Here is a 13,112-nt window from a genome sequence, read left to right as displayed (position 1 = left end):
CGGTGGTTCTCAGTCCTAGATGCCGTGAATGTAATATTATCTATGTGGCGACCGTTTACTACATTTTTGCAAAAGGCAAGAAATGTGAGGATCTGCGGGTGCATATTGATAGTGATATCAAAAAAAGTACACTGTACTGCAGTCTTAGATTTTTACAGGAAAACATGACTGCTTAGTGGACATAATCAAAAAACTTGAGTCAGAAAACACCCTGGTCTACCAAGTGTTCAGCATAATTGGTGTAGATGTCAAAAATCTCCTCGAGAGTAGGCTAGGCGACACTTTTAGTGGCTTTGGCACTGCAACATGTTCCCTGTTAGAATGCTTGCCACTTGGTAAGCAGAGAAGTGTTGAGGACCAATTCAGGACATTTTATTTTACAATGCATGAGAAATGGCTAGCTATGATGCATAGAAATGTCCCTTAACCAACCATGGCGTTTGAAGTGAATGAAGCCTCACTTTGGTACTCTGCACAAGTGTTAGACCCCTTCCGTAAAGGGGAATTTTCTCCAGACTTCGAAAAGTATAGCTTCATTTTTGACTGCTTTAATACCTCTAAGGGCATATGCGCCCAGTTCAACGCATATGTTGCAGAACCTGGCCCAGAGAATGTCAACCTTGAGGTGCACCAGTATTGGCATGGAAAGCTACGTCAGTGGCCAGAGTTGGCAAATTGTGTACTGGCTCTTTTGGCGTTGCCAGTCTCAAGTGCCAATGTCGAGAGGGCCTTTTCACAAATAAAAGTGTACATGGGAAGGAAAGAGAGAGCGCGAATGACCAAAGAATCACTGAAGAAATATTGTATGGTCTACTACAATAAGTTTGACTTGTAAAAACTTATTTGGAGGTCATATACACTGTACGTACATTGTCTATATATACCATGCATCAATGAAGAAAGCAAGCAAAAATAAAAACAAAGGGTTCCATAAACACCGGTAAAACACTGTTTCAGTTGTTTTTTATGGCGCGAAAATGAGTAATCACTGAAAAGCACTGGTTTTTTAGGTATTGAAATCACTGAAAAACACTGAAAAAACACCACCAGAATTTACCAAAAATAGAATTCAGCGTTTCCTAACGTGGGACCTGAGTTACACACAGGTATAGGCATGGGAGGGCAAAATGGTGTATTCATTAGTAAGTCGGAAAGCAACCTTGAAGGAAAGGAAAATAATAACTGAATACAGTGCTCTGCTGAGGCAAGCAATTCGAATAATGAGGCCTAGTTCAGACAAAGCCTAATAGGGATTACGAAATACAAAATGTATTCACACTCGCTAACTGAAGCTCGCACATTGCAGGGGTAACTCAGTGTGTTGCATAACGTGGATACAAATGGTGTCTAATTTAGCCGCACACTAATAACCTAATATAACACGGACATAACTAGAATGGGGTTTTCAAACCTAACTAATCAATAATAAACAACCTAGGCAATCATAGTTAGAGTTCACGATAACATAAGATTTTTAAAAGGAAAAAAGGAGCTACTAATGGATTAAAATTCTAATATTTATTTACATATATATTAAAAAAATAACACAAAATTATGTATACATGAAATAAATGACAAAATAATCAAGCATAATACATGAAAAAGAATTAACAAATATCATACATGATTCACAACACATTATAAAAGTTCATTAAAACAATCGAAGTGGCTTAGTAATTCTCGACGCGCGTTTCGGCGACCAGCGCCTTCTTCTGGAGAAGCCAAATATATCCTATAAATACAAAGAATCAAGATACAAATAAAAATAATTATAAACAATTCTAGGGAAAAAGGACGATTTCAACATAATTAAAAACAACACATATTTAAAATAGTAGCTTCATTTAACCATTTCAACAAAAACATTTTACTTAATTTTCCTGTATATCTCCAACAAGGGACCACAACTACAGAAATGCAGAAGAACATGTGAATTTCACAATGTCGTATAGGGAATTGTAAATGCTATTCTTTCTGTAATTTGATGAACAGATAATGGATGAAAAGTTCTTACAGTGACAAGTTTCTATCTTTGTCATTTAAATGAAGGAGAATTATGGACCAAAAGATTTATTAAAATAAAAAAGAAATCATTCCTATTTACGTTTAAGCATGGGCGAATTTTGCGAATCTCGCGTTCGCGAATTTTGCGGATTTGCGAACTCGCAATCCGCAAAATCCGCGAATTCTCGCGAATTTGCGGATTTTTTTTTGTGTGTTTGCACGGGTTTCTGCCAGTTCGCGAGGGTTTTGTACAATTTCGCAAATTGCGAACTTACCTGTCGGGTCGCAAATTTCGCGAACTTGTTGTTTCTACGTGTCCAGCCTGTTTGGGACACTCTTCTTCATCACTGCCACTCTCTGTCACCACTGCCACTCTCTGACTACTCATGCCACCCTCTGGCCCACCCATGCCACCCTCTGTTTCATCACAGCACCCTCTGGTTGTCCAGTCAGTGTACATTATTGTGGCAACGCAAGCACACCTTCCCTGCCTCAAGTGACCTGAATTAATTTGGGGCTGATTAATGTGTCACAGAATATTTTTTTAGCTGGCACCTGCTTCATTAGTGCTTCCTGATTAGTGATCTTTTGCACTTGCTAAGTGCTTTCATTGTTGCAAAATTAGTTACAACACCTGCCCTGCCCCAACTGACAATAATGAATTAGGGGCTGATTAATGGATTTGAACTTCCAGCCTGGCTCCTGCTTGTCTCCCTTAGCTGTAATTCAGGACCTTTGTGGCATATGTGTAACTATTCTGAGGTTCAGAGCAGGGTCACATAATAGTTTCAACTGGCAACTGAACTCTGGAGGGGGCCCTCAGGAAGCACTACAGGAAATGGCTACTAATGATGAGCCTGAACTTTTGAACCTGGTAAGTAGTTTCAGTTTTGCTAAGATCGTATTTCTGCAATTTTGCACTTATTCGCGGGGCGCGAACTCACGCGAACAGTGCGAACAGTGCGAGCAAAATCCGCTGCTCGCGGATTTGCGGATTTTGCAGGAGATTCGCAAATCTCGCGGATTGCGAATTTACCGAAAATCCACAAAATCCGCGAGCGAAACGGATTTTCCGCCCATGCTTATTTACGTTAGGATATTTTTATTTATATACTTACATGTCGCAACGATATGCTTAAGGTAAAGGTCAAGCTGACTTAAATGATATTCTTTCTTTAAAACATTTCTTTAAAGGAATCCGAGGTAGTAGAGGTGATGGGCAACTAATTAGACACCAAAAATATCTAAAGAAAATAATAGTTCCATTGTAATATTTACTAGTAGTACTTTTTAGTTTGATAGACATTTAAAAACTTAAACATAAGAAAGCTTAATAAAAGTCATTACCCTGAATTGATGTCTGGTTTGAATATCGGGATATAATACACAGGAGAAACAAAAGTTTGTTCTGATATACAAGGTTTGTGTTGTTCTTTTGGAACCGGGTCCAGGAAGGCCAAAAGAGAAAACAGGAAAAGACATCCAGAGAACAAGGTAAGGGATTACGAAATACAAAATGTAGTAACTGAAGCTCGCACATTGCAGGGATAACTCAGTGTGTTGCATAACGTGGATACAAATGGTGTCTAATTTAGCCGCACACTAATAACCTAATATAACACGGAACACGGACATAACTAGAATGGGGTTTTCAAACCTAACACCATAAACACCCACATGTCAACCCTTGTAATAAGCTTTAACATCCGAGGACTCAATACACCTGTTAAACGACGCGCGATCATTACAATGCTTAGAGATGATTGCTACGCGCCGACTGGAAACGCCTCTGGTCTAAATGGTGTGACAGACAACACTTCTCCTCGACCATGGGGAAAAAGGCGGGGGTGGCATTTCTCGTATCTGCACAATTCCCTGGAACAGTACTGGGGGTGCATGCAAAAACACCAGTCAGGATGTTGGTGTGACAAATTTTATTGGGACCCCACACATATACCATAGCTTCCATTTACAGCCTCAGCAAACATCAGGAAGACTTCCTCCGCAATACGCTTAACACCATTCTAGACTCTCAAGATTAGGATTTAATGCTGGGAGGATTTTAACGTAGTGTCTGTCTCACAGCTAGATAGATCTGTTGTATGGCTGGGACACTCAGGATCTCTCTCAGATTCTATGCTCCAGAGGTTTGTGGTAGTGGGGCTGACAGGCGCCTGGTAAAACAGATACCCTATCGCTCGGAAATACACCTTCTTTTCAGCGCCACACCAAACCTATGCACGGATCGACCTATTCTAGACTTCTCCCCAAGTTACGGGATATATCAAAGATTTTACGATAGGGACAGCTGACTTGTCAGACCACTCTCCAATATCACTGGTGCTACACTTACCCAAAGGGTCTCCTCGCCGGAGGTTGTGGAGACTAAACCACAAACCGCTCACATACGGCTCAAAAGTTACTGATGTACGGACTGCTATACAAGATTACTTGGCAATCAATGACAATGGCTCAGTCCCGCTTCCCCAGGTGTGGGAGGCTTTTAAAGTGGTCATAAAAGGTTGGTTCTTGCCCATTGCAGCGAGACTGAACAAATGAAGGAAGGACAAAAAAGAGATACTTGAAATGCAGGTCAGGGAACTGGAAGAGTTACACTGAGGCACAGGTGCGGTTCAGACAAGAAGACAACTTACTATCGTACGGAAGCAGGTGAGGGCTTTGGATTGTGATTGTGTGGAATACGCAGTCCTATGCACTAAGATGCACCACTTTGGGGGGGAAACAAAGCGGGGGAAATCTTAGCACACCTATTGAGGTCCCAGACGAACTCGCACCGCATTGCAGGTATAATGACGCCCGAGAGAGACCATCCAGAATGACGCTGCTATAGCAGATGAATTTGAAACCTTCAACACCAATTTGTGCACGGTGGAGCACTTGGACTCGGAAACGGCCGAGAACTATGTCTGCTGGGCACCAGTGGCATCCCTACCCCCCACAGATGTGGAAGCTTGAATATGGATATCCGCCCGGACGAGATTATGCGGCCTATCCAGAGACTCACATTAGGGAAAGCCCCGGGGTGGGGGGGGGGTTCCAGTAGACTTATACAAAGTCTTCGCCCCTGAGCTTACCCCGCTTCTTGTGTAAGTTTTTAATTCATTCAGTGGAACGGGAACCTTAACGCCCACACTGTCTATGGTCGAGGTGGTAGTGATACCAAAACCCAGTAATGACCCAGAGGAGTTGGCTTCTTACCGCCTGATATCTTTACTAAATGTTGAATTAAAGATCTTCACTAGCATCCTGGCAGCCTGCCTTGCTCCATACATGCAGGGCCTTGTGGACCCGGACCAATCTGGCTTTTTCCTAACCTTGGGCGTAGTTCGCGAAGTAGCACTACGCAAAGCTATGCGAAGTGCACTGCGCACTATGTGAGCTATGCATAGCTATGCGAACTGCATAATGCACTGTGAAAAATGCTGTTCGCACTGATTGCACAGTGCCGGATGCTTGTCCGCACTGTGCAAGCAGTGCAAACTGCATCTTGCACAGTGCAAGCGGTCGTTTTCTGCCGCTCGAGTAGATTTGTACTCGAGCAGCAGCTTTCTCAACGCGGACTGGTAGTTTCTCATTGCGAGCCGTCGCGAACATACGCGACCACTCACAATGAGAAACCTAACCTCCCCACGTTGATAATGTCGCCAGGAGGTTTATTTTCCACGCTCGCGATCGGCAAGTTGATGTTGCTGATCGCGAACGAGGAAAAATTCTCGCCGGGATGTCATTTTGCTTGCTTGCGGTCGCCAACTTGACGTTGAGGACCGCGAGCAAGCAAAAAATGACCGCTACGCTAGCGTGTTTGCACTGTGCTACGTGCAATTCGCAAAGTACGAAGAAGCAAAAACTTTGAAAACTATGCGTGCATAGTGTAGTGCTTTGCCCAGGGTTACTTTATTCCCGAATGCAATTACAGCGACGGAAAGAAGCGCACTTAGCAGCCTATGCTGCTTCTGTCGGTCGACACAGTGAAGGCGTTTTTACCTGGTACGCTGGCTAGATCTGAGACGCAGATTTGGTATCGGGGTTGGGCAAATGGTATATACAAGGCCCCGGAAGCGCGCATTACAGTGAACGGTATATGATAGTATGATAGAGAGGGGCACTCGTCAGGGGTGCCAGCTCTCACCCTTGCTCTTTGTATAGAGTAAGTGACTCACTTATCCTTCTTCAACAGTGAACCTAAATGCTCAGCTTGCTGTGTGGGTTCTAGGTACATCTTATGCCTATAACTTTTGGAGGAGACGGACGTTGCTCCTTCAGGGTAAGGAAGGACAAGGGACTCGCTCTATTCAGTGACCAGTCTCATTTGTGCTGACTCTGTCCTTCATGCCCCGGAAGTGGAAGCGATTGGGCTTACACTTGAAGAAGGGTAAGCAAGTCACTTACTCCATACAAGCTACCTCATAGGTAGCCAACCTCTCCTTTTGGTCCCGAAGAAGGCCCACAGACCCGTCAGGGTTACCAAGGGCCAAAACATGTTGACCAACCACGACAACACACCAGGTGCAGCGGAACATTAACTCTTCCACAACAGCACCACCTACTCCCTTGTAACGTTTCCCCTTCCCTGGTAAAAAAAAGACCGAACTAAGGAATGAACACAATTTTAATCTCACTTACATTTTTTAGATACCTCTTCACTCTCTAATCACAATTGTCAAAAAACCAGATGGTCTCCCTCCAGATGGAGGATCGTAGATCACTTGAAGAACTGAGCAGTCAAGTGATAAAAGACCCAATTATGATGCTATTCACTTATCCAACAAAGCAGGGAATCAACATATACCGCACCATATGCTTAATGTGAATGAGGGTCTTCAGAGCATGAGATCCTAAGACCCTGGCAAAAAACAGGACATGTGATTCATTCTTCTTTGATTCTGATTATACCTAATGGAAGCTGAATGAATCTCTCCTTCCCCCTCTCTCCTCCTAATTTAACGTACATAAGTGCTGTGTCAGTGCGTGAGTGAATGTCTAAGTCCCTCTGTCACTATCTGATTGGGTAAGTGAGTGATTCTATGCTTTTTTAAATAGGTATTTGAGTTGCAGTATGGGTTAGAGACTGAATGAATAACTGGATGTATGGGTCTGTAGGTGCACATGTACCTTATTGAAACTTAAAAAATACTTGTCTTACCTCTTTAGCACATAACACTGTGCCCTACGGTCTACCTACAGGCTACCTCAGGTGTGACCTATATGTGAAAACAGGGGAATTTAAGACTTGGTAAGTGGTTTTAAATGTCAAGTCAATCTGGTAATAAAGCTGCACATGCAGGCTCTGCCGTAGCATGCCTGAGACATGTTTAAAGCATACTTCTCTGGATAGCTGACTTAATTGTGTCAGTACTTGAGTACATATATGATTGAGTGTATCAGTCTCTCTGTGGGTTTGTGACAAAATGTCTAACTATATTGGTATATGAGTGGGTCTCTTAGTAGGTCTCTGCATATGTAAAACAGTATGTACGTGATGTATGGATAGCTTACTGACTATGTTAATGAGTATTGGGGTCTGTAAGTGTATGTGCAACTGGCTCTGTTGCTGCTGGATACATAAGTGGTATCTCAATGTGTAAGTGAATGTCTATGTTCCTCTGTCACTATCTAACTGGGTGTGTGAGTGACTCTATGGATCTGTAAATAGGTATGCGACTGGCATTATGGGTGGGAGACTGGATGTATAACTGTCCATATGGGTCTGTAAGTGCGCATGAAACTTACTAACATTTCTAAGTGAATGTCTTACCATTTAAGCACATACTACCCTCTCTAATATCTATCTATAGCCTACTTTACTGCACACACAGGCTCTGCAGTAGCAGGTCCAAGTCATATTTAAAGGCGTACTTCTCTGGATGGGTGAATTGATTGTATCAGTACTTGAGTACATATGTGACTGAATATACCAGTCTCTCTGTGAATTTGCGACTGGTTGTTTATCTATTAATATCAGTAGATAAGTGGCAATCTTAGCAATTCTAGGCATCTGTAAAACTGAATGCAAGTGCTTCTATTGATAGATTGCTTGCTGTGCTACTGAGTGCTGGTTTGGTTACTCCTGGATACAAAAGTGCTGTGTGAGAGCATGAATTAATGTTTTAGTGCCTCTGTATAACTGTGCATGTGAGTGCATCTATTATTTTACAAATAGGTTTATAAGTTGTAGTATTGGGTGGGAGACTGGATGTATAACTGAACGTATATGCCTCAAGTGCACATGTAACTCACAGAAAGTTCAAACTAAACCTCTAAACTTTTCAAACAGATAGCACCCTGCTCAATGAGCAACCTACAGGCAATCTCAGGGATGACGTATATGTGGAAAAAGAGGAGTTTAAAGTTTGGCAAATCGTTTTTAATGCTAAGTTGGACTGGTAGAATAAACTGCACATGCACCCTCTGCTGTAGCAGGTCCAACATGTGTTCAAAGGGATACTTGTCTTCATGGGTGAATAGTAATGTCAGTACTTGAGTACATATCTCATTGAGTGTATCAGTTGCTCTGTGTGTGAACCACTGGATGTGTATGTAGCGATGTCAGTATGTGACTGCCTCTCTTAATACCTCTATGGTGCTTTAATTGTGCATGGAAGTAGCTGTCTGGATTCCTTAATGTGTGTGTTAGTGAGTGCTGGTATATGTAACTGTGTGTACAACTGGCTCTCTTACTCCTAGATACATACATGCCTACTAGCTGTATCTCTAAATGTATAGCTGCATCTGTCTCTGCCTGGCTGGGTGTATGAGTGGCTATATGCTTTTCTAAATAGGTATCTCAGTGAGTGCATAGATAGATCAGTGAATGTTTAATTGGGTATACTGCTCTGTAACTGTATTTCTAACTCACCTAAACATCAAACTACATGTTAAACACATGCCTTGATGCCCTATTGGCTACATACAGCTTACCTTAAGGGTGTTTAATATGCAGTAAAAGGAAACCTTAAGACTTGGCATGGCATTTAAAATGTCAATTTAACATAGCAGTGTAAACAGTAGGCACAGTTTTTGCAGAAGCAGACCTCACACAAATTTAATGGCCTACTTCTCTACTTTTCTGGGTTTCATAATCAGACCTACAATGTGTCTTGTACTATTTAATTTTCAGTTGTGGGGCATAGATAGAAGACTAAACTATAGGCGTACAAAGAAATTAAATATACTGATTATGGATAAATCAATAAAACCCATATCTAGGGTACAAAAACATTTACAGGCATGTATCAGTTACTGTTAAAATGTGTGACTACTTCTGTGACTATTTCACTTCATATATAATCAAGTATTTCAGTTCCTATTTGAGTATATTACAGGACATGTACCTATTACTCATTCTTTATTTCATTGACAATGTACTCATAACTCATAGCTTCCTAACCTAGCACTCGCGCTTTATCCTTATGGAGCTTTATCGCCTACCTGAAGTGCACAATGGAATCCCAGGAGTCACAGAGGGAAGGAGCAGAGCGCAAAAGAAAGCTGAAATTCAGCACAGCTGAACTGCAGATGCTGGTGGAGGAGGTTGTGAGACACCACACCCAGTTATTTGGTAAGCAGTCTCTGCAGGTTGCAGAGTCTGTGAAAAGAAACACCAGGATGGGGATCCAGTCCAAGGTGAATACCATCGGGGTCACATCACGTGAAATCGATGACCTTAAAAAACTGTGGTATGATCTTAGGATCATCACCAAAAAAAACCTAGCAGCTCAGAAAAAAAAGCCAGTGCCACCGGGGGAGGAAGGAGCAGGGCACCTGCTCTAACAGACCTGGAGCAGATGGTGGAGTCCACCCTGGAGCCAGAGAGTGTCCATGTGATAGGGGATACCGACAGCTCAGCCAGAGCTGCATCAAAACAAGGTATGCTGCATGGACTTCAACCCTCCCCCCTTCCCTGTCCCTCTTCCCCAATGCGGTTGTGTGTTTCACACTCCAGGACAGGTTTTAGGAATTACCTGCAATGCATCATGGGAGACATATTCATAGTAACATACATCACTACATTCATTACATAAAACAGCAAGGCATGCCACACACTACATCCATAAGCAGTGAGGACTTTGCAAGTGTGTGACAGGAATGTGATTTAATAATGACACACAGGTGTACAGCACCATTGAGCCAATGTCCATATCTGTCCACAGAAGAGTCATCGCGCAGGACAGTGCTGGAAAGGGAGAAGAGGGCACCCCAAACTGAAAGGAGTGAGGATGCAGGCACAAGTGCAGGGCAAAGCACAGAGCTGCAACTCGCACCCACAGCACAGGCAGGAGCAACACCAGAGCGACCCACCACAGCACAGCCTTGTTCTCCTCTGCTGTACGACTCACCACAGCAGGAAACAGCAGCACTCTCTCCCACACCACCTACAAATACCTCTGAACTGGTAAGGCCAAGGAGGCATGATGGGCCCCCTCTGAGAATCTTTGAGTCGTCCGATGAAGATGAAAGGGAGGGTAACACCGAAACGGCTCCACTGGAGGCAGAGAACGCTGGGCAGCAGTCCACATCTGAAGTTGTGCGTACCGGTGCCAGACGCCGTAGGGTATGGGAGAGAAGCGCAACTCAGGATGGAGAGGGGGTCTTCTGTGGGCTGGAGGCCACAATGGTTAAGGTGCAGCGCCTGCAGGCAAAAGGAATATCAGCAGTTCAGAGACAGTTGCGCAACTTAAACACCAAGATGGGCAACATAGACCGGGGCATTAGCTCCATGGCAGAGAGTATGAAAGACATGGCAGAGGGAATGATTGACATGTCACAGGCCATGATGGCTCTCTGTGAAACCCTAAAGTCTGCCCGCACACAGAGGCGCCGTGAGAGGCAGTGCATGCAGTAAAATACAAAAGCTATGAACTGTCTTGCAACAGCTACCTCCCTACTATGTCGGCGCTCTGTGGCCATGCAAGAGGGCCTTGCTGCACAGATGTGTCTAGGGGAATGGGGAGAGTGCAATCTGCCATGGAGCTGCTACTGACAAACCAGTCAGCCAACGCTGGGGACCTAGGTGTGGGGGACACTGAAGACACCACCAGCAGGAGCAGCACTAGAACGCCCACACCAAATATTAGAAGAAGCAGCAGGCGCCAATCTGTTGACCCTGGATCAACAGCCACTGTTGTAACGCAGCCTCGGACATCCCGCACTGTTGTGCGTGGGCGCAAACAATAATGCTGCCCACAATACACTGGACATGTCAGGGTGAAGTAACCTGTGACCGCCCAGTGTGGTAATAAGACATTGAAGTACCATGGTGTGCCTTTACTAATTTACCGTAGTGCCAAATAAACTACATCATTCATATCCAATGCCTGGCTGTGTCTCCATACTTACTTAGAAATTGCTGCGTGTGATCTCTGCCATTTCAGTCTCCCATCTGTTGCTGGCGCTGCTCCTACTGCATAGGGCTCTAGCTGTTCTGTTCCATCATCAATGTCCTCATGATGTGTTATTTCCACTTCTGTGCCCTTCTTAGTGGCAAGGTTGTGCAGCATGGCACAGGTCGCAATGATTTTACAGCAGATGATAGGAGTGTACTGCTGTGCACCTCCGCTCTTGTGGAGGCAGCGGAACCTGCTTTTTAGAAGTCCAAATATGACTTCAACAACGTTGCGTGTTGCTCTGTGTGCCACATTGTAACGTCTCTCACTCCTGGTAGATGGATTCAGGGATTCAGGTAGGGGTGAGAACAAAGGACCGCACAGCATAAGCACTGTCACCTAGGTGGAAAAGAGAGTGACTTTGGTTACATACTCAAAATACATTCATCTGCAGTAACTATCAGGGTGTGTCACAGTTATTTACCTAGCAGGTATCCTTCCCCAAAATCTCCAGTAGCAAGGCATGTGTAGATCCCACTGTTCCGGAATATGTAGGAGTCGTTGGTGCTCCCAGGGAATTTGGCCACAATGTCTGTTATAATGTTGCCAGCATTGCATACCACCTGCACATTGATAGAGTGGGTTGACTTTTGGTTCCTATATATGTATTCTGTGGATGCAGGTGGGCAAATTGGTATGTGGGTGCCATCTATACAGACTATGACATGAGGGCAGTGTGCCAGTTGATAAAATTCTGTTTTGGTCTTCAGCAGTTCTGTATGTGTGTCAGGGAAGCTGATGTAATGATGCATTCTCTGCATCATGGCCTCCAGGAACTTCCTGAAGAAACGGGACAGGCAGCTCTGGGATACACCATCTACCGCAGCAATCACACTCTGGTAACTCCCAGATGCAAGCAGGTATAGGCTACACCGCTCCTGCACATGGGGTGGGATGGTGTGCGCCCTTGGTGTTGGGTGCTCCAGGAGTGGGTGCAGGTCCATGATCAAGTCCATGATGGTTTGGGGGAGTAGCCTGTACCTTTGCAATATCTCTGGCTCAGTGAGTTGGAAGAGCGTAATCCTCTGCCTGTAGACTTGCTCCTCCCTTCTCCAGACCCTCTCTCCTGCTGCCTGTATCCGTAGCCGCCTTGCAATGATGTAGAATGCCGCCATTCTGGTCACACTGTTGCATTTTGGGGCCTTTTTTATAGCCTGCACCTGGTTGTCACCTGCTTTCACTCCATGGTAAATACCGACTCTTAAATACAGAATTTCATGAAATTCAGTATTTTTTAGGTTTCCTACATCTCAAAACGCATTTTTTACCATTTCTTAAATACCGATTTGGTAAATAAGAAATTGGTAAATAAGAATTCGGTAAATTCTGATTTGGTAAATTACCGACTTATTTACCGAATCGATATATTTCGGCCTCCTACATCTCAAAGGCCAAATACCGGTCGGTAACGGCCGAAATTCGTTATTTTCGTCCATTACCGACTGGTATTTGCTGACCTACATCTGGCCCCTAATCTTTTGCACTTAAACATGTTTTTTACCGATGGATACAGAAAGCATCAGCACTTTACCCCGCCTGCTGGGATAGTAGCTAAACATTTTGGAAATTGTCAACATTGTCACTCCATGGATAGGTTATGTTATTCAGTGCGAAACATTAATTGAATATGGTGTAATTGTATGGGTGATGCTGCCCTCAAGTGCAAGGTGGTAAACACGCTAAAGACCCCATTCCAAATTGTAA

This window comes from Lissotriton vulgaris, chromosome 3_1, assembly GCF_964263255.1.
Source record: "Lissotriton vulgaris chromosome 3_1, aLisVul1.2, whole genome shotgun sequence".
Taxonomy (NCBI): domain Eukaryota; kingdom Metazoa; phylum Chordata; class Amphibia; order Caudata; family Salamandridae; genus Lissotriton; species Lissotriton vulgaris.
The sequence above is the reverse complement of the archived record's forward strand: the minus strand, read 5'-3'. Positions refer to the sequence as shown.